Genomic DNA, 22,871 nt, shown 5'->3' on the forward strand with positions numbered 1-22,871 from the left:
TCTTACATGTGTACAATCGCAACACCTTACGGACGATACAGATTCCTCCGGCTACCTTATGGTCTCTCCTCAGCGTCAGAATTATTTCCAGCAACTAGCGGTAGACAAGATAGAATACTTGGGCAACATCCTGTCCTCCAAAGGCCTCGAAATTTCACCAACAAAAGTTCAAGCGATTCAATGAATACCGTCACCAACAGACAAAAAATTATTACCAAGATTCCTCGGCATGGTGAATTATTTGGCAAAATTCCTGCCCCAACACTCAACAATTACAGCTCCACCATGCGAGCTCCTGAAGAAAGAGGTCTCATTCATGTGGGACGCAAAAAGAGAAGCTGTCTTCCTAAAACCTAAACGCCTCATCTCCTCGTCCCCAGTACTGGCCTATTACAATTCGCAAGCCACCAGGACAATATCAGTAGAAAGCAGCCTAATAGGCGTCGGTGCAGTACTACTACAAAATGGTAAACCTGTTGAGTATGCTTCATCCTCTTTCACCCGCACTCAACTAAACTACGCGCCAATAGAACGTTAACTTCTAGGCATAGTCTACGCGTGCGAAAGATTCCTTTATTATGTCATTGGAGTCCCCTTTATCGTACTGGCCGATCATAAACCTTTAATTGTCATCATTAAGACTCTCACCACGCATCCAGTTCTTCGCCTGCTCAGATACCAAATAACGATGGTCTACATACCTGGCACTCATTTACAAGTGCCCGTCACGTTGTCACGTGGTTCTCAATCCACGACAGAAATTGACTCATCCTACTTAAAAACCGATGAGCCGGGAGTGTACAAACTCAATTCAACAACGCTAACGCATCTGAGCCACCTGCACAAACGATACTGTTCTACATAAAAGAAGGATGGCGATCTGCATGCGAAAAATTACACAGCGAGTTAAAGCCGTTCTGGGCGATAAAAGAAGAACTTCATGCATCAGAAGGCCTAATTTACCGAGGGGATGCGCTTTACGTTTCGAAGTGCTCCGCCGTGATGTCATGACCCATATTCACTCGGTTCATCAAGGAATAACCGCGTGCCTATCTTAAGCCAAGCTGTATCTCTACTGGCCACAAATGAAAAGAGACATCACAAAGTATGTCCAGAACTGTACAACTTGCCGAAAAAAGGGACCGTTCCAACACGCTATGCGCTTACGCCTTACGATGTACCTCAGCTACCCTCGCACACTGTTGGTGCGGATCTCTTCCACATCAATAATACAAATCTGGTCATTCTAGTTGACTATTACTCCAAATGCGTAGAAGCTCAAGAGTTACGAAGCACTAATGGTAAAGCGATAATAAAGTTCCTAAATCCACAATTCTGTCGATATGGTGCTCCGCAGAAATTGCTGTCTGATAATGGTCCTCCCTTTAACTCGAGCTTTTTCAAGGGTTTACTTCAACAATGGGCAGTAGAACACGTAACATCCAGCGCATATCATTCTTAAAAAGCAACGGTATGACTGAACGAACCATACAAACATTAAAAAAACCTGGCAATCAAAGCGCAACAGGAAGGTCGTGACCTACAGTATGTTCTTATGGAATATCGTTGGAGGCCCATTGGAAAGCTACCGTCACCCAGCGAGATGTTAAAAGGACGCCGAACCAGAACACCGTAAATTATAAACAAAACAAACACTTCGAACGCACTTCTCAACTTGTCATATTCGCAAACCTTACTGGATTAAAAAACCCAATGATTAAACGTCAAAATCACGCGCACCGCACAATACCTGAAACCCTAAAGGCCGGGAGACCAGTATATTACCATGTCGGACCACGGTAATGGAAACCTGCAGAAGCACTACACGAAAGCAAAGATCCCTTGTCGTCTATCCTGAAGATAAATGACGGAAAAACATTGCGGAGAACTAACCACCAAATACGTGCGACACACCTACTCAGTTCAGTACCTCAAAGCGACTACGCTGAACCCAACACGGCACAAGAAGTACAACAGGTGGAGGACAATTGTGTTAAGCATTTGCGGCAAAATTTAACCAATCTACCCGATCCTGCGGCCAATACTTACCGAGCCACTTCAAGAGTCAGACTAGGAAGATTACCACCACCCATACAAAAACAAACTTCAATTTCAACAACTCAAATTTATTCACCGACCTCGGCAACGCAGAACACATCTCCAACACCACGACCCTTGCAAAATCAAACTTCAGTCTTAACAACTCAAACTCATTCACCGATTTCAGCAACACAGATCCGATCTCCTACTATACTTCAAACGTCAAGACCAGACCAAAAGCAAATAGTGGTTGTAATTACACCGCGTAAACTCGAACAGCCACGTACAACATCAATATCAAACATTAGGACTTTAAGTCCTTCTGGCATGACGACTGCTCAGACGCTGGACAACACCCGAACAGCGCTACTCGAATTTCTCCGGGAACTTCCCCATTTCCCAAAACAATTTCTGTATCCGCCATACCCAGCACACGAGCACCATTTACACATTTATAGCAAGTACACAACAACCAAGGTCAACACGAACAAGAACTAATATTTTCAATCCAAAACGTTTTCGTAATACTTAATTTTTTAAAGAATGAAAGATGTTATATACTCCTGTTATATACTTTCGTAATACACTTGATATATACTCTTGCTATATACTCTTAATAACATTATCATATATTGTTAGTCTCGCCACTAGTATACCCTGATCTATTCCACTAGTGCGCGCCACCTATAGCGAATAACGAGGTTTCCTCATAAAGGAGCTAGCTACTTTGTAGTCAGTTTATATTGGACACTTGATGAGCACAGTCAATAAATATTTTATTATAATTAATTCTGTCGACTTACTAAACATAAGTGGGTTTTCTCAGAACCTTGTTTTAGACGTTCGAGTGGTTTTTTTTTGGTTCGAATTAGCCATTAGTAGTTTTGCATAAATTGGTAGTAATGAAAATTAGAGATAAGTTTAGGACATTTCATGTTTTTTTAATTAGGGAGACTAGAGATTAAATAAAGATTTATGATTTGAAAGTGAACTTTAAAATTACCGAGATAAACGCTAAGGTAAAAGAAACCCTTTCAGTTCTATAACCTTGAAAAACTGATAAGGAAAGTTCAGTTTTTCGTTAGAAAGGAAACAAGATCTTCTCGTAAAGGTATGTTCTAATGGAAATCGTGTCTTTCAGATTTTATTCTGAATTAAAGGTTATATAAGGCAAAGCTAGTGGTATGCATCAGAGAATAAAATTTAACATAGAACTTATATATTCTTTGTAAGTAATGATTTGAAACCTAGGATTAGTGGATGATTATATATTTTGACAATGTAGAGAAAACGTTTCAATGACTTAAGCCTCGTTAGACAAAACAAAGCGAAAAAATGTTGGTCTAGTACTTCGATATTGAGTCGTCTTTTCCCCGACTCGGAGAGGTAATATTTTGGTTTTCCCAACTTGTATATAGTGTAATCGCATTTTTTTTATTCATTATATAATATGGGTGTTAATTCTTCATCTATCCACAAGTGTTGAAACGATTGGGTTTGTGAAATAAGATACCCTAGATTTAAACTAGAAATGACCTTGTTTCGCCTTCTGTTATAGGAGGTGTTAACGGTTCAGAGTGAGCCGAAAGTTAAATACACCCTTCACTGATACATTTAGGTCCTCATTAGAATTATTGAGGATACAAAGGAAATTGTTAAAGACCTTGGCAATATTTCGCCAATTTGAACTATGTATTTCCGGTTTTTCTCATTGGCTGGTGGACCTGTGTTTAGAAAGTAAATTCGTCTCGGCTCGGAGAGGTTTATTTTGGTTTCCCAACTTGTAATTAGTACTGCCAAAGTCTCGTTAAATATTTTAGAAAAACGTTGTTACGCCATTTTAAAACGCGAACTACGTCTCACCTACAGCTCCCATTTTTACCTCTCCGAGTGACGTATGCCACGGAGAGGTTCTGTAACGATCGTGTGGGTGTGTCTGTCTGTGTGTGTGTCTGTTGTTACACCCACGTGACCGCGTTCGCAGTTTCCAAATAGGAGCAAACGTGTTCGCCATTTCCGAACTGTATTCACAGTCACGGAAATGGCTCCTCTACTTGAGTTCCCACACCACCATTTTCTGGTCTTTATCCATCCCACACGGTCACCAGTCAGTACTTACTGGCTTCTAATCACCACCATCTTTTGGTCTTCGTCCATCCCACATGGACACCAGTCTGTACATACTGGCTTCTAATCACCACCATCTTCTGGTCTTCGTCCATTCCACTTAAACACCAGTCTGTATATACTGCCTTCTAATCACCACCATCTTCTGGTCTTTGTCCATCCCACTTGGACACCAGTCTGTACATACTGGCTACTAAACACCACCATCTACTGGTCTTCCGTCTATTCCACATAGACACCAATCTGTCTCATTGGCTTCTAACTCCATCGTCATCGTTTGGTTTAAGACATTCGCGGCGATCAGCTAGGGTTACGAGAAACGTCTAGCCTCCCTATGGTGGGTTGTCTACCAAAGGTTTTCGCAATTGCGGTTGTTCTTGCTTATAACTGTAGTTCGACACCCTTATATACTACCTATTTGAGTAAGGCGAAGCAATCGGCGTATGCTTCATTTCAAACGCCAATATTAGTCAAGTCTCTCAAGACTGTTTAATTGTTCTTTACCAAAACGATGTAACGCTCAATTAGGCGAACAACTAACGAAGAAAATTTTTAATATTAATTATATTTATTTTAATATTTAAGATAATCTTGTTTCTCAACTCAAAATTAATAAGGAAAGAGTTAAAAAGCAGTCTATGTTTTGGTCTGTGTGTGTCCGTCCATTGTTAAACTAGTGCGTCGCGTTAGCCGTTAGCCTTGTGTTGATGTGTTAAGAAATCATACAGAACCTTAATATTCCCTTTTTCCATAATATAAAGTGAATATGTGGAAGTATTTTTTCGTAATCATGATGCATTTAGTACTTTTGTAGCTTTAAAGCTCTGTTTCATTTTGATATTCGAAAGATTTTTTTTAATATTGTTATTTGATATGTCTGTTTATATTTTACTTAAGCTATACTACATCTGTATATAGAATAATCCTTGGTTTAGTGATTTCATGAAGAAATCTAAGACCTACACTCCGGCGGGTATAGCAATTATAACCCGCATTAGGCTTAGTGAAACAAAGAGTAAATAATTGAGGCCTGAGGTGAAGTAAACTATGGGCTTTGATTTTCGTGTCCGAAATTAAGAGACATCAACGGTTCAGAGTGAGCCGAAAGTTAAATACACTCTTAAATAATCAGGTTAAGATTTTATAATAGAAGAAAATATCATGGTGGCAATTAGAATAGTAAAAGGGCTAATGGTAAACGGGTAGTAGCTACAGACTTTTTACTCTCTTCATGGTGCGCATTGACTATTAGTGCGTCTAGCTACAATTTAGCTTTGGTGTTATTTAACGTTAACATTCATGTTGGCAAACTAAGAATATTATTGAGGTGAGACGAGACGATAGTGTTTACACTGCAAACCAGTTGTGAATGTAGCTATCAGAATAAACGGTAAACAGCTGAAGCGTAGACTTCATTTCCTGTTCTTTTCCCCATTGACTGATTTCCATGTGTCCAAGATTTATCCTTATTGGATGTAAAATGTCGTCTGCTTTACTGTATATTCGCTATGCTTGGAATATACAGCTTCAATATATTGCTTCAATATTTCATAACTTTTACTTCAAAAAAGAGAAATAATTCCATATCTAGGTAAATAAGTTTGTAGTTGTAGACCTCTTGACTCGGAGAGGTAATATTTTGGTTTTCCCAACTTGTTTGTTATTGAATCGTGATGAACATTTGTTAAAGCACATAAAAGAATTCTTAGACTGGTTATAATTGTTCGATACCTGCTGATTTGTAAAATGTAGCATTGATTAATTTTGACTGTTGTATCAATTTTGTTTTATATTAAAAAAAAAAGCGCCAGTCTCGTAAACAGGAGATCATGAGTTCGATTCTCGTCGGAGCCTCGCTGTTATATTACTTGAACTAGATTTCGTAGCTATCAAGTTTTGAAAAAATTAAAAATAATAGTTGATTTAGATAGGCATTTATGCAAACAATAGGGTAACAGTTCCGATGAGATAATTTAGTTAATTTACTGAAATATTCAGCATTCATATCGCTTCAAAGCAAGGGCTCCGTGGCTTAGTGGTTAAAAAGCCTGTCTCGTAAACAGGAGATCGTGAGTTCGATTCTTGTCGGAGCCTTGTTGTTATGTTCTTGTACTATTTTTCGTAGCTATTAAATTTTGAAAAATTAAAACAATAGGGTAAAAATTCCGATGAGTTAATTTAGTTAAATTACTGGAATATTCAGCATTCATGTCGCTTCAAAGCAAGGGCTCCGTGGCTTAGTGGTTAAAGCGCCTGTCTCGTAAACAGGAGATGATGAGTTCGATTCTCGTCGGAGCCTCGCTGTTATATTACTTGAACTAGACTTCGTAGCTATAAAATTTTGAAAAAATTAAAAATAATAGTTGATTTAGATTTGTATCTATGCAAACAATAGGGTAAAAGTTCCGATGAGATAATTTAGTTAATTTACTGAAATATTCAGCATTCATATCGCTTCAAAGCAAGGGCTCCGTGGCTTAGTGGTTAAAGCGCCTGTCTAGTAAACAGAAGAGCATGAGTTCGATTCTCGTCGGAGCCTCGCTGTTATATTACTTGAACTAGATTTCGTAGCTATTAAATTTTGAAAAATTAAAAATAATAGTTGATTTAGATATGCATATATGTGCCTTGGTTTTAGGTTTAAAGGCTTATCTCGATTAAGTCTAATTTAAAGGCTTATCTCGATTAAGTCTAATTTAAAGGCTTATCTCGATTAAGTCTAATTTAAAGGCTTATCTCGATTAAGTTTAGTTTAAAGGCTTATCTCGATTAAGTTTAGTTTAAAGGCTTATCTAGATTAAGTTTAGTTTAAAGGTTTAACTCGATTATGCTTAGTTTAAATTTTTAACTCGATTAAGTTTGGTTTAAAGGCTTATCTCGATTAAGTTTGGTTTAAAGGCTAATTATCTCGATTAAGTTTGGTTTAGAGGCTTATCTCGATTAAGTTTGGTTTAGAGGCTTATCTCGATTAAGTTTGGTTTAAAGGCTTATCTCGATTAAGTTTGGTTTAAAGGCTAGTTATCTCGATTAAGTTTGGTTTAGAGGCTTATCTCGATTAACTTTGGTTTAAAGGTTTAACTCGATTAAGCTTAGTTTAAATTTTTAACTCGATTAAGTTTGGTTTAAAGGCTTATCTCGATTAAGTTTGGTTTAAAGGCTTATCTCGATTAAGTTTGGTTTAGAGGCTTATCTCGATTAAGTTTGGTTCAAAGGTTTTTCTCGATTAAGTTTAGTTTAAAGGCTTATCTCGATTAAGTTTAGTTTAAAGGCTTATCTAGATTAAGTTTAGTTTAAAGGTTTAACTCGATTATGCTTAGTTTAAATTTTTAACTCGATTAAGTTTGGTTTAAAGGCTTATCTCGATTAAGTCTAATTTAAAGGCTTATCTCGATTAAGTCTAATTTAAAGGCTTATCTCGATTAAGTTTAGTTTAAAGGCTTATCTCGATTAAGTTTAGTTTAAAGGCTTATCTCGATTAAGTTTAGTTTAAAGGCTTATCTAGATTAAGTTTAGTTTAAAGGTTTAACTCGATTATGCTTAGTTTAAATTTTTAACTCGATTAAGTTTTTTTTAAAGGCTTATCTCGATTAAGTTTGGTTTAAAGGTTAATTATCTCGATTAAGTTTGGTTTAGAGGCTTATCTCGATTAAGTTTGGTTTAAAGGCTTATCTCGATTAAGTTTGGTTTAAAGGCTAATTATCTCGATTAAGTTTGGTTTAGAGGCTTATCTCGATTAAGTTTGGTTTAAAGGTTTAACTCGATTAAGCTTAGTTTAAATTTTTAACTCGATTAAGTTTGGTTTAAAGGCTTATCTCGATTAAGTTTGGTTTAAAGGCTTATCTCGATTAAGTTTGGTTTAAAGGCTTATCTCGATTAAGTTTGGTTTAAAGGCTTATCTCGATTAAGTTTGGTTTAGAGGCTTATCTCGATTAAGTTTGGTTCAAAGGTTTATCTCGATTAAGTTTAGCTCAAAGGTTTATCTCGATTAAGTTTAGTTCAAAGGTTTATCTCGATTAAGTTTGGTTTAAAGGCTTATCTCGATTAAGTTTGGTTTAGAGGCTTATCTCGATTAAGTTTGGTTTAGAGGCTTATCTCGATTAAGTTTGGTTTAGAGGCTTATCTCGATTAAGTTTGGTTTAGAGGCTTATCTCGATTAAGTTTGGTTTAAAGGCTTATCTCGATTAAGTTTGGTTTAAAGGCTTATCTCGATTAAGTTTGGTTTAAAGGCTTATCTCGATTAAGTTTGGTTTAAAGGCTTATCTCGATTAAGTTTGGTTTAAAGGCTTATCTCGATTAAGTTTAGTTCAAAGGTTTATCTCGATTAAGTTTAGTTCAAAGGTTTATCTCGATTAAGTTTGGTTTAAAGGCTTATCTCGATTAAGTTTGGTTTAAAGGCTTATCTCGATTAAGTTTGGTTTAAAGGCTTATCTCGATTAATCCTACCATTAAATCAAATACCTAAACAATTCATAGCAATTCTGACATATAAACAAACGGCAATGAGGACTGTGGAAATAGCAAACGTAACCCTCTGTTTCCCACGTGTTTTCGTTGAAAAAATCTGCACATGGAATTTATTTGACTAATTACGTAAAGACAATGTTCTCCTGGAGTAATCAGCACCACTGTTACTTATATTTCTAAATTAAACAATCCACTCTTGGTAACAAATAATTTATAAAACGTAATATCATATACGGACTGTTTCACCAGGAAAAAAAATGTTTTAACGAATCGTTTCCAACGTGGTTACGTTGAGAGAATCTGTGCTGATGTAAACATGGAAATTCCTCTACATTGGTTTAGTTTAAGGAAATATATCACACATCTTCACAATTAGTAGCATTTTAGTGAGATTAACAAATAATGAAACCCTGTATACCTGCTATATTTGTTGGTAGCAGAAAACGAAGCAGACTGCGTATTTTTATAATACAGAGCTGGAAATTAGCTTTTTTATCTTTAAAGGGGAAAGACACTATAAAGACTATATTACATAGACAAACTAAAATACAATTTAAGCCTTGGCCGTAAAGAACGTTCAAAAACTTACTTTAAATGATATAAAAACCTCTGTTAACTGTAATTATTTACCTGAATTACTTTTCTAGACGAAAATTCCGACCTGATAACGACGTATTTCTTATTAAGGGTGCTACAGTTAATTAGAAAATACATATAAAGGTGCTCAAGCTCGGATGAAATACCAAAGTAATTTGTCAGCGTCTACTGCTAGATAGTCTGACCCAAAAGTAATTTTTGACGTACTTTCAGAATTAACTAAAATTAACATACTTAGAGTTAATTGATTTAAATTAAACTAGCCGATAGCACACCTTGAATACTTAATTGTTAATTCAAGAGTATTCCGAAAAGTAACTTCGTTGTAGTTTTTCTGTTCGCGGTGGGGGTAAATCACGAAAAACGCCATGTTAATCTCCATAGGAAATTAAGTAAAAGCATGTGAATTTAGCTTTAACGTTACAAAAGGGTGTCAAGTCATATCTACAAGGGCCTACCGGCCCTGTAGAATTTACTGAAATATTCAGCATTCATATCGCTTCAAAGCAAGGGCTCCGTGGCTTAGTGGTTAAAGCGCCTGTCTAGTAAAAAGGAGATCATGAGTTCGATTCTCGTCGGAGCCTCGCTGTTATGTTAGTTGAACTAGATTTCGTAGCTAATAAATTTTGAAAAATTAAAACAATAGGGTAAAAATTCCGATGAGTTAATTTAGTTAAATTACTGGAATATTCTGCATTCATGCCGCTTCAAAGCAAGTGCTCCGTGGCTTAGTGGTTAAAGCGCCTGTCTAGTAAACAGGAGATCATGAGTTCGATTCTCGTCGGAGCCTCGCTGTTATGTTACTTGAACTAGATTTCGTAGCTATTAAATTTTGAAAAATTAAAAATAATAGTTGATTTCGATATGCATATATGCAAGCAATAGTGTAAAAGTTCCGATGATATAATTTATTTAATTTACTGAAATATTCAGCGTTCATATCGCTTCAAAGCAAGGTTTCCGTGGCATAGTGGTTAAAGCGCCTGTCTAGTAAAGAGGAGATCATGAGTTCGATTCTCGTCGGAGCCTCGCTGTTATATTACTTGACCTAGATTTCGTAGCTATTAAATTTTGAAAAATTAAAAATAATAGTTGATTTAGATATGCATATGTGCAAACAATAGGATAACAGATCCGATGAGATAATTTAGTTAATTTAATGAAATATTCAGCATTCATATCGCTTCAAAGCGAGGGCTCCGTGGCTTAGTAGTTAAAGCGCCTGTCTAGTAAACAGGAGATTATGAGTTCGATTCTCGTTGGAGCCTTGCTGTTATGTTACTTGAACTAGATTTAGTAGCTCTCAAATTTTGAAAAAATTAAAAATAATAGTTGATTTAGATATGCATTTATGCAAACAATAGGGTAAAAGTTCCGATGAGATAATTTAGTTCATTTACTGAAATATTCTGCATTCATATCAATTCAAAGCAAGGGCTCCGTGGCTAAGTGGTTAAAGCGCCTGTCTCGTAACCAGGAGATGATGAGATCGATTCTCGTCGGAGCCTCGCTGTTATGTTACTTGAACGAGATTTCGTAGCTATTAAATTTTGAAAAATTAAAACAATAGGGTAAAAATTCCGAGGAGTTAATTTAGTTAAATTACTGGAATATTCAGCATTCATGTCGCTTCAATGCAAGGGCTCCGTGGCCTAGTGGTTAAAGCGCCTGTCTCGTAAGCAGGAGATCACGAGATCGATTCTCGTCGGAGCCCTGCTGTTATGTTACTTGAACTAGATTTCGTAGGTATTAAATTTTGAAAAATTAAAAATAATAGTTGATTTAGATATGCATATATGCAAACAATAGGGTAACAGTTCCGATGAGATAATTTAGTTAATTAACTGTAATATTCAGCATTCATATCGCTTCAAAGCGAGGGCTCCGTGGCTTAGTAGTTAAAGCGCCTGTTTAGTAAACAGGAGATTATGAGTTCGATTTTCGTTGGAGCCTTGCTGTTATGTTACTTGAACTAGATTTTTTAGCTATCAAATTTTGAAAAAATTAAAAATAATAGTTGATTTAGATATTCATTTATGCAAACAATAGGGTAACAGCTCCGATGAGATAATTTATTTAATTTACTGGAATATTCAGAATTCATATCGCTTCAAAGCAAGGGCTCCGTGGCGTTGTGGTTAAAGCGATTGTGTAGTAAACAGGAGAGCATGAGTTCGATTCTCGTCGGAGCCTCGCTGTTATATTACTTGATCTAGATTTCGTAGCTATTAAAATATGAAAAGTTAAAACAATAGTGTAAAAATTCCGATGAGTTAGTTTAATTAAATTACTGGAATATTCAGCATTCATGTCGCTTCAAAGTAAGGGCTCCGTGGCTTAGTGGTTAAACCGCCTGTCTCGTAAACAGGAGATCATGAGTTCGATTCTCGTCGGAGCCTCGCTGTTATATTACTTGAACTAGATTTCGTAGCTATGAAATTTTGAAAAAATTAAAAATAATAGTTGATTTAGATATGCATTTATGCAAACAATAGGGTAAAAATTCCGATGAGTTAGTTTAGTTAAATTACTGGAATATTCAGCATTCATGTCGCTTCAAAGCAAGGGCTCCGTGGCTTAGTGGTTAAACCGCCTGTCTCGTAAACAGGAGATCATGAGATCGATTATCGTCGGAGCCCTGCTGTTATGTTACTTGAACTAGAATTCGTAGCTATTAAATTTTGAAAAATTAAAAATAATAGTTGATTTAGATATGCATATATGCAAACAATAGGGTAACAGTTCCGATGAGATAATTAAGTTAATTTACTGAAAAATTCAGCATTCATGTCGCTTCAAAGCAAGGGCTCCGTGGCTTAGTGGTTAAAGCGCCTGTCTAGTAAACAGGAGATCATGAGTTCGATTCTCGTCGGAGCCTCGCTGGTATTTTACTTGATCTAGATTTCGTAGCTATTAAATTTTGAAAAATTAAAACAATAGGGTAAAAATTCCAATGAGTTAATTTAGTAAAATTACTGGAATATTCAGCATTCATATCGCTTCAAAGAAAACCTCCGTGGCTTAGTGGTTAAAGCGGCTGTCTTGTAGACAGGAGATCATGAGTTCGATTCTCGTCGGAGCCTCGCTGTATTGTTACTTGAACTAGATTTCGTAGCTAATAAATTTTGAAAAATTAAAAATAATAGTTGATTTAGATTTGCATTTATGCAAAAAATAGGGTAAAAGTTCCGATGAGATAATTTAGTTAAATTATTGGAATATTCTGCATTCATGTCGCTCAAGCAAGGGCTCCGTGGCTTAGTGGTTAAAGCGCCTGTCTAGTAATCGGGAGATCATGAGATCGGTTCTCGTCGGAGCCTCGCTGTTATGTTTTTTGAACTAGATTTCGTAGCTATATAATTTTGAAAAATTAAAATAATAGGGCAAAAGTTCCGAGGAGATAATTTAGTTAATTTACTGAAATATTCTGCATTCATATCGCTCCAAAGCAAGGGCTCCGTGGCTTAGTGGTTAAAGCGCCTGTCTTGTAAACAGGAGATCAAGAGTTCGATTCTCGTCGGAGCCTCGCTGTTATATTAATTGAACTAGATTTCGAAGCTATTAAATTTTGAAAAATTAAAAATAATAGTTGATTTAGATATGCATATATTCAAACAATAGTGTAAAAGTTCCCATGAGATAATTTAGTTAATTTACTGAAATATTCAGCATTCATATCGCTTTAAAGCGAGGGCTCCGTGGCTTAGTTGTCAAAGCGCCTGTGTAGTAAACAGGAGAGCATGAGTTCGATTCTTGTCGGAGCCTCGCTGTTATATTACTTGATTTAGATTTCGTAGCTATTAAAATATGAAAAGTTAAAACAATAGTGTAAAAATTCCGATGAGTTAGTTTAGTTAAATTACTGGAATATTCAGCATTCATGTCGCTTCAAAGCAAGGGCTCCGTGGCTTAGTGGTTAAACCGCCTGTCTCGTAAACAGGAGATCATGAGATCGATTCTCGTCGGAGCCCTGCTGTTATGTTACTTGAACTAGATTTCGTAGCTATTAAATTTTGAAAAATTAAAAATAATAGTTGATTTAGATATGCATATATGCAAACAATAGGGTAACAGTTCCGATGAGATAATTTAGTTCATTTACTGAAAAATTCAGCATTCATGTCGCTTCAAAGCAAGGGCTCCGTGGCTTAGTGGTTAAAGCGCCTGTCTAGTAAACAGGAGTTCATGAGTTCGATTCTCGTCGGAGCCTCGCTGGTATTTTACTTGATCTAGATTTCGTAGCTATTAAATTTTGAAAAAATTAAAAATAATAATAATAATAATAATAATCTAAGCTTTTGTCTATGAAGGGATATCCACACTAAGCCTGTGGCTTGTTTACAGGTGGGTCCCTTTACAATGCATAGAGGGGTGGTGGCTAGCCCCTATGCCACAGCTAACCTACAGCGCCCTATACTAACTATTACCGTTAACCTCTGCAAGTTTTGATGGAAAGGAGAAACCGGGTTAGACCGCGGAGGAAAACTCCTTTAAACAAGCGGGGAGAGAACTTGCAAACTCTACGCAGAAGGATTTCTTCCCAGATTTTTCACCCGGTGCCACAGTCCGGGATCGAACCCGGGATCCTCTTGCTGCGAGGCGAAAGCGCTAACCGCTACGCCACCCCACTAATAGTTGATTTAGATATGCATATATGCAAACAATAGTGTAAAAGTCCCCAAGAAGATAATTTAGTTAATTTACTGAAATATTCAGCATTCATATCGCTTCAAAGCGAGGGCTCCGTGGCTTAGTAGTTAAAGCGCCAGTCTAGTAAACAGGAGATTATGAGTTCGATTGTCGTTGGAGCCTTGTTGTTATGTTACTTGAACTAGATTTCGTAGCTATCAAATTTTGAAAAAATTAAAAATAATAGTTGATTTAGATATGCATTTATGCAAACAATAGGGTAAAAGTTCCGATGAGATAATTTAGTTAATTTACTGAAATATTCTGCATTCATATCAATTCAATGCAAGGGCTCCGTGGCTTAGTGGTTAAAGCGCCTGTCTCGTAACCAGGAGATCATGAGATCGATTCTCGTCGGAGCCTCGCTGTTATGTTACTTGAACGAGATTTCGTAGCTATTAAATTTTGAAAAATTAAAACAATAGGGTAAAAATTCCGATGAGTTAATTTAGTTAAATTACTGGAATATTCAGCATTCATGTCGCTTCAAAGCAAGGGCTCCGTGGCTTAGTGGTTAAACCGCCTGTCTCGTAAACAGGAGATCATGAGTTCGATTCTTGTCGGAGCCTTGCTGTTATGTTACTTGAACTAGATTTCGTAGCTATTAAATTTTGAAAAATTAAAAATAATAGTTGATTTAGATATGCATATATGCAAACAATAGGGTAACAGTTCTGATGAGATAATTTAGTTAATTTACTGAAATATTCAGCATTCATATCGCTTCAAAGCGAGGGCTCCGTGGCTTAGTAGTTAAAGCGCCTGTCTAGTAAACAGGAGATTATGAGTTCGATTTTCGTTGGAGCATTGCTGTTATGTCACTTGAACTAGATTTTGTAGCTATCAAATTTTGAAAAAATTAAAAATAATAGTTGATTTAGATATTCATTTATGCAAACAATAGGGTAACAGCTCCGATGAGATAATTTATTTAATTTACTGGAATATTCAGAATTCATATCGCTTCAAAGCAAGGGCTCCGTGGCGTTGTGGTTAAAGCGACTGTGTAGTAAACAGGAGAGCATGAGTTCGATTCTCGTCGGAGCCTCGCTGTTATGTTACTTGAACTAGATTTCGTAGCTATTAAATTTTGAAAAATTAAAAATAATAGTTGATTTAGATATGCATATGTGCAAACAATAGGATAACAGTTCCGATGAGATAATTTAGTTAACTTACTGAAATATTCAGCATTCATATCGCTTCAAAGCGAGGGCTCCGTGGCTTAGTAGTTAAAGCGCCTGTCTAGTAAACAGGAGATTATCAGTTCGATTCTCGTTGGAGCCTTGCTGTTATGTTACTTGAACGAGATTTCGTAGCTATTAAATTTTGAAAAATTAAAACAATAGGGTAAAAATTCCGATGAGTTAATTTAGTTAAATTACTGGAATATTCAGCATTCATGTCGCTTCAATGCAAGGGCTCCGTGGCTTAGTGGTTAAAGCGCCTGTCTCGTAAACAGGAGTTCACGAGATCGATTCTCGTCGGAGCCCTGCTGTTATGTTACTTGAACTAGATTTCGTAGCTATCAAATTTTGAAAAAATTAAAAATAATAGTTGATTTAGATACGCATTTATGCAAACAATAGGGTAAAATTTCCGATGAGATAATTTAGTTAATTTACTGAAATATTCTGCATTCATATCAATTCAAAGCAAGGGCTCCGTGGCTTAGTGGTTAAAGCGCCTGTCTCGTAACCAGGAGATCATGAGATCGATTCTCGTCGGAGCCTCGCTGTTATGTTACTTGAACGAGATTTCGTAGCTATTAAATTTTGAAAAATTAAAACAATAGGGTAAAAATTCCGATGAGTTAATTTAGTTAAATTACTGGAATATACAGCATTCATGTCGCTTCAACGCAAGGGCTCCGTGGCCTAGTGGTTAAAGCGCCTGTCTCGTAAACAGGAGATCATATCGCTTCAAAGCGAGGGCTCCGTGGCTTAGTAGTCAAAGCGCCTGTCTCGTAAACAGGAGATCATGAGTACGATTCTCGTCGGAGCCTCGCTGTTATATTATTTGAACTAGATTTCGTAGCTATGAAATTTTGAAAAAATTAAAAATAATAGTTGATTTAGATATTCATTTATGCAAACAATAGGGTAACAGCTCCGATGAGATAATTTATTTAATTTACTGGAATATTCAGAATTCATATCGCTTCAAAGCAAGGGCTCCGTGGCGTTGTGGTTAAAGCGACTGTGTAGTAAACAGGAGAGCATGAGTTCGATTCTCGTCGGAGCCTCGCTGTTATGTTACTTGAACTAGATTTCGTAGCTATTAAATTTTGAAAAATTAAAAATAATAGTTGATTTAGATATGCATATGTGCAAACAATAGGATAACAGTTCCGATGAGATAATTTAGTTAATTTACTGAAATATTCAGCATTCATATCGCTTCAAAGCGAGGGCTCCGTGGCTTAGTAGTTAAAGCGCCTGTCTAGTAAACAGGAGATTATCAGTTCGATTCTCGTTGGAGCCTTGCTGTTATGTTACTTGAACGAGATTTCGTAGCTATTAAATTTTGAAAAATTAAAACAATAGGGTAAAAATTCCGATGAGTTAATTTAGTTAAATTACTGGAATATTCAGCATTCACGTCGCTTTAATGCAAGGGCTCCGTGGCCTAGTGGTTAAAGCGCCTGTCTCGTAAACAGGAGATCACGAGATCGATTCTCGTCGGAGCCCTGCTGTTATGTTACTTGAACTAGATTTCGTAGCTATCAAATTTTGAAAAAATTAAAAATAATAGTTGATTTAGATACGCATTTATGCAAACAATAGGGTAAAATTTCCGATGAGATAATTTAGTTAATTTACTGAAATATTCTGCATTCATATCAATTCAAAGCAAGGGCTCCGTGGCTTAGTGGTTAAAGCGCCTGTCTCGTAACCAGGAGATCATGAGATCGATTCTCGTCGGAGCCTCGCTGTTATGTTACTTGAACGAGATTTCGTAGCTATTAAATTTTGAAAAATTAAAACAATAGTGTAAAAATTCCGATGAGTTAGTTTAGTTAAATTACTGGAATATTCAGCATTCATGTCGCTTCAAAGCAAGGGCTCCGTGGCTTAGTGGTTAAACCGCCTGTCTCGTAAACAGGAGATCATGAGATCGATTCTCGTCGGAGCCCTGCTGTTATGTTACTTGAACTAGATTTCGTAGCTATTAAATTTTGAAAAATTAAAAATAATAGTTGATTTAGATATGCATATATGCAAACAATAGGGTAACAGTTCCGATGAGATAATTTAGTTCATTTACTGAAAAATTCAGCATTCATGTCGCTTCAAAGCAAGGGCTCCGTGGCTTAGTGGTTAAAGCGCCTGTCTAGTAAACAGGATTTCATGAGTTCGATTCTCGTCGGAGCCTCGCTGGTATTTTACTTGATCTAGATTTCGTAGCTATTAAATTTTGAAAAAATTAAAAATAATAATAATAATAATAATAATCTAAGCTTTTGTCTATGAAGGGATATCCACACTAAGCCTGTGGCTTGTTTACAGGTGGGTCCCTTTACAATGCATAGAGGGGTGGTGGCTAGCCCCTATGCCACAGCTAACCTACAGCGCCCTATACTAACTATTACCGTTAACCTCTGCAAGTTTTGATGGAAAGGAGAAACCGGGTTAGACCGCGGAGGAAAACTCCTTTAAACAAGCGGGGAGAGAACTTGCAAACTCTACGCAGAAGGATTTCTTCCCAGATTTTTCACCCGGTGCCACAGTCCGGGATCGAACCCGGGATCCTCTTGCTGCGAGGCGAAAGCGCTAACCGCTACGCCACCCCACTAATAGTTGATTTAGATATGCATATATGCAAACAATAGTGTAAAAGTCCCCAAGAAGATAATTTAGTTAATTTACTGAAATATTCAGCATTCATATCGCTTCAAAGCGAGGGCTCCGTGGCTTAGTAGTTAAAGCGCCAGTCTAGTAAACAGGAGATTATGAGTTCGATTGTCGTTGGAGCCTTGTTGTTATGTTACTTGAACTAGATTTCGTAGCTATCAAATTTTGAAAAAATTAAAAATAATAGTTGATTTAGATATGCATTTATGCAAACAATAGGGTAAAAGTTCCGATGAGATAATTTAGTTAATTTACTGAAATATTCTGCATTCATATCAATTCAATGCAAGGGCTCCGTGGCTTAGTGGTTAAAGCGCCTGTCTCGTAACCAGGAGATCATGAGATCGATTCTCGTCGGAGCCTCGCTGTTATGTTACTTGAACGAGATTTCGTAGCTATTAAATTTTGAAAAATTAAAACAATAGGGTAAAAATTCCGATGAGTTAATTTAGTTAAATTACTGGAATATTCAGCATTCATGTCGCTTCAAAGCAAGGGCTCCGTGGCTTAGTGGTTAAACCGCCTGTCTCGTAAACAGGAGATCATGAGTTCGATTCTTGTCGGAGCCTTGCTGTTATGTTACTTGAACTAGATTTCGTAGCTATTAAATTTTGAAAAATTAAAAATAATAGTTGATTTAGATATGCATATATGCAAACAATAGGGTAACAGTTCTGATGAGATAATTTAGTTAATTTACTGAAATATTCAGCATTCATATCGCTTCAAAGCGAGGGCTCCGTGGCTTAGTAGTTAAAGCGCCTGTCTAGTAAACAGGAGATTATGAGTTCGATTTTCGTTGGAGCATTGCTGTTATGTCACTTGAACTAGATTTTGTAGCTATCAAATTTTGAAAAAATTAAAAATAATAGTTGATTTAGATATTCATTTATGCAAACAATAGGGTAACAGCTCCGATGAGATAATTTATTTAATTTACTGGAATATTCAGAATTCATATCGCTTCAAAGCAAGGGCTCCGTGGCGTTGTGGTTAAAGCGACTGTGTAGTAAACAGGAGAGCATGAGTTCGATTCTCGTCGGAGCCTCGCTGTTATGTTACTTGAACTAGATTTCGTAGCTATTAAATTTTGAAAAATTAAAAATAATAGTTGATTTAGATATGCATATGTGCAAACAATAGGATAACAGTTCCGATGAGATAATTTAGTTAACTTACTGAAATATTCAGCATTCATATCGCTTCAAAGCGAGGGCTCCGTGGCTTAGTAGTTAAAGCGCCTGTCTAGTAAACAGGAGATTATCAGTTCGATTCTCGTTGGAGCCTTGCTGTTATGTTACTTGAACGAGATTTCGTAGCTATTAAATTTTGAAAAATTAAAACAATAGGGTAAAAATTCCGATGAGTTAATTTAGTTAAATTACTGGAATATTCAGCATTCATGTCGCTTCAATGCAAGGGCTCCGTGGCTTAGTGGTTAAAGCGCCTGTCTCGTAAACAGGAGTTCACGAGATCGATTCTCGTCGGAGCCCTGCTGTTATGTTACTTGAACTAGATTTCGTAGCTATCAAATTTTGAAAAAATTAAAAATAATAGTTGATTTAGATACGCATTTATGCAAACAATAGGGTAAAATTTCCGATGAGATAATTTAGTTAATTTACTGAAATATTCTGCATTCATATCAATTCAAAGCAAGGGCTCCGTGGCTTAGTGGTTAAAGCGCCTGTCTCGTAACCAGGAGATCATGAGATCGATTCTCGTCGGAGCCTCGCTGTTATGTTACTTGAACGAGATTTCGTAGCTATTAAATTTTGAAAAATTAAAACAATAGGGTAAAAATTCCGATGAGTTAATTTAGTTAAATTACTGGAATATACAGCATTCATGTCGCTTCAACGCAAGGGCTCCGTGGCCTAGTGGTTAAAGCGCCTGTCTCGTAAACAGGAGATCATATCGCTTCAAAGCGAGGGCTCCGTGGCTTAGTAGTCAAAGCGCCTGTCTCGTAAACAGGAGATCATGAGTACGATTCTCGTCGGAGCCTCGCTGTTATATTATTTGAACTAGATTTCGTAGCTATGAAATTTTGAAAAAATTAAAAATAATAGTTGATTTAGATATTCATTTATGCAAACAATAGGGTAACAGCTCCGATGAGATAATTTATTTAATTTACTGGAATATTCAGAATTCATATCGCTTCAAAGCAAGGGCTCCGTGGCGTTGTGGTTAAAGCGACTGTGTAGTAAACAGGAGAGCATGAGTTCGATTCTCGTCGGAGCCTCGCTGTTATGTTACTTGAACTAGATTTCGTAGCTATTAAATTTTGAAAAATTAAAAATAATAGTTGATTTAGATATGCATATGTGCAAACAATAGGATAACAGTTCCGATGAGATAATTTAGTTAATTTACTGAAATATTCAGCATTCATATCGCTTCAAAGCGAGGGCTCCGTGGCTTAGTAGTTAAAGCGCCTGTCTAGTAAACAGGAGATTATCAGTTCGATTCTCGTTGGAGCCTTGCTGTTATGTTACTTGAACGAGATTTCGTAGCTATTAAATTTTGAAAAATTAAAACAATAGGGTAAAAATTCCGATGAGTTAATTTAGTTAAATTACTGGAATATTCAGCATTCACGTCGCTTTAATGCAAGGGCTCCGTGGCCTAGTGGTTAAAGCGCCTGTCTCGTAAACAGGAGATCACGAGATCGATTCTCGTCGGAGCCCTGCTGTTATGTTACTTGAACTAGATTTCGTAGCTATCAAATTTTGAAAAAATTAAAAATAATAGTTGATTTAGATACGCATTTATGCAAACAATAGGGTAAAATTTCCGATGAGATAATTTAGTTAATTTACTGAAATATTCTGCATTCATATCAATTCAAAGCAAGGGCTCCGTGGCTTAGTGGTTAAAGCGCCTGTCTCGTAACCAGGAGATCATGAGATCGATTCTCGTCGGAGCCTCGCTGTTATGTTACTTGAACGAGATTTCGTAGCTATTAAATTTTGAAAAATTAAAACAATAGTGTAAAAATTCCGATGAGTTAGTTTAGTTAAATTACTGGAATATTCAGCATTCATGTCGCTTCAAAGCAAGGGCTCCGTGGCTTAGTGGTTAAACCGCCTGTCTCGTAAACAGGAGATCATGAGATCGATTCTCGTCGGAGCCCTGCTGTTATGTTACTTGAACTAGATTTCGTAGCTATTAAATTTTGAAAAATTAAAAATAATAGTTGATTTAGATATGCATATATGCAAACAATAGGGTAACAGTTCCGATGAGATAATTTAGTTCATTTACTGAAAAATTCAGCATTCATGTCGCTTCAAAGCAAGGGCTCCGTGGCTTAGTGGTTAAAGCGCCTGTCTAGTAAACAGGATTTCATGAGTTCGATTCTCGTCGGAGCCTCGCTGGTATTTTACTTGATCTAGATTTCGTAGCTATTAAATTTTGAAAAAATTAAAAATAATAATAATAATAATAATAATCTAAGCTTTTGTCTATGAAGGGATATCCACACTAAGCCTGTGGCTTGTTTACAGGTGGGTCCCTTTACAATGCATAGAGGGGTGGTGGCTAGCCCCTATGCCACAGCTAACCTACAGCGCCCTATACTAACTATTACCGTTAACCTCTGCAAGTTTTGATGGAAAGGAGAAACCGGGTTAGACCGCGGAGGAAAACTCCTTTAAACAAGCGGGGAGAGAACTTGCAAACTCTACGCAGAAGGATTTCTTCCCAGATTTTTCACCCGGTGCCACAGTCCGGGATCGAACCCGGGATCCTCTTGCTGCGAGGCGAAAGCGCTAACCGCTACGCCACCCCACTAATAGTTGATTTAGATATGCATATATGCAAACAATAGTGTAAAAGTCCCCAAGAAGATAATTTAGTTAATTTACTGAAATATTCAGCATTCATATCGCTTCAAAGCGAGGGCTCCGTGGCTTAGTAGTTAAAGCGCCAGTCTAGTAAACAGGAGATTATGAGTTCGATTGTCGTTGGAGCCTTGTTGTTATGTTACTTGAACTAGATTTCGTAGCTATCAAATTTTGAAAAAATTAAAAATAATAGTTGATTTAGATATGCATTTATGCAAACAATAGGGTAAAAGTTCCGATGAGATAATTTAGTTAATTTACTGAAATATTCTGCATTCATATCAATTCAATGCAAGGGCTCCGTGGCTTAGTGGTTAAAGCGCCTGTCTCGTAACCAGGAGATCATGAGATCGATTCTCGTCGGAGCCTCGCTGTTATGTTACTTGAACTAGATTTCGTAGCTATTAAATTTTGAAAAATTAAAAATAATAGTTGATTTAGATATGCATATGTGCAAACAATAGGATAACAGTTCCGATGAGATAATTTAGTTAACTTACTGAAATATTCAGCATTCATATCGCTTCAAAGCGAGGGCTCCGTGGCTTAGTAGTTAAAGCGCCTGTCTAGTAAACAGGAGATTATCAGTTCGATTCTCGTTGGAGCCTTGCTGTTATGTTACTTGAACGAGATTTCGTAGCTATTAAATTTTGAAAAATTAAAACAATAGGGTAAAAATTCCGATGAGTTAATTTAGTTAAATTACTGGAATATTCAGCATTCATGTCGCTTCAATGCAAGGGCTCCGTGGCTTAGTGGTTAAAGCGCCTGTCTCGTAAACAGGAGTTCACGAGATCGATTCTCGTCGGAGCCCTGCTGTTATGTTACTTGAACTAGATTTCGTAGCTATCAAATTTTGAAAAAATTAAAAATAATAGTTGATTTAGATACGCATTTATGCAAACAATAGGGTAAAATTTCCGATGAGATAATTTAGTTAATTTACTGAAATATTCTGCATTCATATCAATTCAAAGCAAGGGCTCCGTGGCTTAGTGGTTAAAGCGCCTGTCTCGTAACCAGGAGATCATGAGATCGATTCTCGTCGGAGCCTCGCTGTTATGTTACTTGAACGAGATTTCGTAGCTATTAAATTTTGAAAAATTAAAACAATAGGGTAAAAATTCCGATGAGTTAATTTAGTTAAATTACTGGAATATTCAGCATTCATGTCGCTTCAACGCAAGGGCTCCGTGGCCTAGTGGTTAAAGCGCCTGTCTCGTAAACAGGAGATCATATCGCTTCAAAGCGA

General features: G+C 36.7%; 30 non-coding genes across 30 annotated transcripts; all 30 read left to right on the forward strand.

Moving 5' to 3' along the window:
* Positions 1 to 6,393: 6,393 nt before the first annotated feature.
* Positions 6,394 to 6,466, forward strand: TRNAT-CGU (transfer RNA threonine (anticodon CGU)). The gene has a single exon. It is a non-coding gene; the product is annotated as a tRNA-Thr (tRNA).
* A 167-nt stretch (positions 6,467 to 6,633) lies between these two features.
* Positions 6,634 to 6,706, forward strand: TRNAT-AGU (transfer RNA threonine (anticodon AGU)). Its single transcript has one exon. It is a non-coding gene; the product is annotated as a tRNA-Thr (tRNA).
* Positions 6,707 to 10,663: 3,957 nt separating this feature from the next.
* TRNAT-CGU (transfer RNA threonine (anticodon CGU)) lies at positions 10,664 to 10,736 on the forward strand. The gene has a single exon. It is a non-coding gene; the product is annotated as a tRNA-Thr (tRNA).
* Positions 10,737 to 10,869: 133 nt separating this feature from the next.
* On the forward strand, positions 10,870 to 10,942 carry TRNAT-CGU (transfer RNA threonine (anticodon CGU)). The gene has a single exon. It is a non-coding gene; the product is annotated as a tRNA-Thr (tRNA).
* A 612-nt stretch (positions 10,943 to 11,554) lies between these two features.
* On the forward strand, positions 11,555 to 11,627 carry TRNAT-CGU (transfer RNA threonine (anticodon CGU)). Its single transcript has one exon. It is a non-coding gene; the product is annotated as a tRNA-Thr (tRNA).
* Positions 11,628 to 12,033: 406 nt separating this feature from the next.
* TRNAT-AGU (transfer RNA threonine (anticodon AGU)) lies at positions 12,034 to 12,106 on the forward strand. Its single transcript has one exon. It is a non-coding gene; the product is annotated as a tRNA-Thr (tRNA).
* Positions 12,107 to 12,681: 575 nt separating this feature from the next.
* TRNAT-UGU (transfer RNA threonine (anticodon UGU)) lies at positions 12,682 to 12,754 on the forward strand. The gene has a single exon. It is a non-coding gene; the product is annotated as a tRNA-Thr (tRNA).
* A 372-nt stretch (positions 12,755 to 13,126) lies between these two features.
* On the forward strand, positions 13,127 to 13,199 carry TRNAT-CGU (transfer RNA threonine (anticodon CGU)). Its single transcript has one exon. It is a non-coding gene; the product is annotated as a tRNA-Thr (tRNA).
* A 166-nt stretch (positions 13,200 to 13,365) lies between these two features.
* Positions 13,366 to 13,438, forward strand: TRNAT-AGU (transfer RNA threonine (anticodon AGU)). The gene has a single exon. It is a non-coding gene; the product is annotated as a tRNA-Thr (tRNA).
* A 769-nt stretch (positions 13,439 to 14,207) lies between these two features.
* TRNAT-CGU (transfer RNA threonine (anticodon CGU)) lies at positions 14,208 to 14,280 on the forward strand. The gene has a single exon. It is a non-coding gene; the product is annotated as a tRNA-Thr (tRNA).
* A 133-nt stretch (positions 14,281 to 14,413) lies between these two features.
* TRNAT-CGU (transfer RNA threonine (anticodon CGU)) lies at positions 14,414 to 14,486 on the forward strand. The gene has a single exon. It is a non-coding gene; the product is annotated as a tRNA-Thr (tRNA).
* An 851-nt stretch (positions 14,487 to 15,337) lies between these two features.
* On the forward strand, positions 15,338 to 15,410 carry TRNAT-CGU (transfer RNA threonine (anticodon CGU)). Its single transcript has one exon. It is a non-coding gene; the product is annotated as a tRNA-Thr (tRNA).
* Positions 15,411 to 15,577: 167 nt separating this feature from the next.
* On the forward strand, positions 15,578 to 15,650 carry TRNAT-CGU (transfer RNA threonine (anticodon CGU)). The gene has a single exon. It is a non-coding gene; the product is annotated as a tRNA-Thr (tRNA).
* A 199-nt stretch (positions 15,651 to 15,849) lies between these two features.
* On the forward strand, positions 15,850 to 15,922 carry TRNAT-CGU (transfer RNA threonine (anticodon CGU)). The gene has a single exon. It is a non-coding gene; the product is annotated as a tRNA-Thr (tRNA).
* Positions 15,923 to 16,534: 612 nt separating this feature from the next.
* Positions 16,535 to 16,607, forward strand: TRNAT-CGU (transfer RNA threonine (anticodon CGU)). The gene has a single exon. It is a non-coding gene; the product is annotated as a tRNA-Thr (tRNA).
* Positions 16,608 to 16,774: 167 nt separating this feature from the next.
* Positions 16,775 to 16,847, forward strand: TRNAT-CGU (transfer RNA threonine (anticodon CGU)). The gene has a single exon. It is a non-coding gene; the product is annotated as a tRNA-Thr (tRNA).
* Positions 16,848 to 16,980: 133 nt separating this feature from the next.
* TRNAT-CGU (transfer RNA threonine (anticodon CGU)) lies at positions 16,981 to 17,053 on the forward strand. The gene has a single exon. It is a non-coding gene; the product is annotated as a tRNA-Thr (tRNA).
* Positions 17,054 to 17,219: 166 nt separating this feature from the next.
* Positions 17,220 to 17,292, forward strand: TRNAT-AGU (transfer RNA threonine (anticodon AGU)). The gene has a single exon. It is a non-coding gene; the product is annotated as a tRNA-Thr (tRNA).
* Positions 17,293 to 18,061: 769 nt separating this feature from the next.
* Positions 18,062 to 18,134, forward strand: TRNAT-CGU (transfer RNA threonine (anticodon CGU)). Its single transcript has one exon. It is a non-coding gene; the product is annotated as a tRNA-Thr (tRNA).
* A 133-nt stretch (positions 18,135 to 18,267) lies between these two features.
* Positions 18,268 to 18,340, forward strand: TRNAT-CGU (transfer RNA threonine (anticodon CGU)). Its single transcript has one exon. It is a non-coding gene; the product is annotated as a tRNA-Thr (tRNA).
* An 851-nt stretch (positions 18,341 to 19,191) lies between these two features.
* On the forward strand, positions 19,192 to 19,264 carry TRNAT-CGU (transfer RNA threonine (anticodon CGU)). The gene has a single exon. It is a non-coding gene; the product is annotated as a tRNA-Thr (tRNA).
* Positions 19,265 to 19,431: 167 nt separating this feature from the next.
* Positions 19,432 to 19,504, forward strand: TRNAT-CGU (transfer RNA threonine (anticodon CGU)). Its single transcript has one exon. It is a non-coding gene; the product is annotated as a tRNA-Thr (tRNA).
* A 199-nt stretch (positions 19,505 to 19,703) lies between these two features.
* On the forward strand, positions 19,704 to 19,776 carry TRNAT-CGU (transfer RNA threonine (anticodon CGU)). Its single transcript has one exon. It is a non-coding gene; the product is annotated as a tRNA-Thr (tRNA).
* Positions 19,777 to 20,388: 612 nt separating this feature from the next.
* TRNAT-CGU (transfer RNA threonine (anticodon CGU)) lies at positions 20,389 to 20,461 on the forward strand. Its single transcript has one exon. It is a non-coding gene; the product is annotated as a tRNA-Thr (tRNA).
* Positions 20,462 to 20,628: 167 nt separating this feature from the next.
* On the forward strand, positions 20,629 to 20,701 carry TRNAT-CGU (transfer RNA threonine (anticodon CGU)). The gene has a single exon. It is a non-coding gene; the product is annotated as a tRNA-Thr (tRNA).
* A 133-nt stretch (positions 20,702 to 20,834) lies between these two features.
* On the forward strand, positions 20,835 to 20,907 carry TRNAT-CGU (transfer RNA threonine (anticodon CGU)). The gene has a single exon. It is a non-coding gene; the product is annotated as a tRNA-Thr (tRNA).
* Positions 20,908 to 21,073: 166 nt separating this feature from the next.
* On the forward strand, positions 21,074 to 21,146 carry TRNAT-AGU (transfer RNA threonine (anticodon AGU)). Its single transcript has one exon. It is a non-coding gene; the product is annotated as a tRNA-Thr (tRNA).
* A 769-nt stretch (positions 21,147 to 21,915) lies between these two features.
* On the forward strand, positions 21,916 to 21,988 carry TRNAT-CGU (transfer RNA threonine (anticodon CGU)). Its single transcript has one exon. It is a non-coding gene; the product is annotated as a tRNA-Thr (tRNA).
* A 372-nt stretch (positions 21,989 to 22,360) lies between these two features.
* On the forward strand, positions 22,361 to 22,433 carry TRNAT-CGU (transfer RNA threonine (anticodon CGU)). Its single transcript has one exon. It is a non-coding gene; the product is annotated as a tRNA-Thr (tRNA).
* Positions 22,434 to 22,600: 167 nt separating this feature from the next.
* On the forward strand, positions 22,601 to 22,673 carry TRNAT-CGU (transfer RNA threonine (anticodon CGU)). Its single transcript has one exon. It is a non-coding gene; the product is annotated as a tRNA-Thr (tRNA).
* The last annotated feature ends 198 nt before the right edge of the window (positions 22,674 to 22,871 follow it).

The sequence above is a fragment of the Phalangium opilio genome, unplaced genomic scaffold (genome assembly GCF_054372755.1).
Source record: "Phalangium opilio isolate 3A_F unplaced genomic scaffold, DU_Popi_V2 ptg000092l_1, whole genome shotgun sequence".
Classification (NCBI taxonomy): domain Eukaryota; kingdom Metazoa; phylum Arthropoda; class Arachnida; order Opiliones; family Phalangiidae; genus Phalangium; species Phalangium opilio.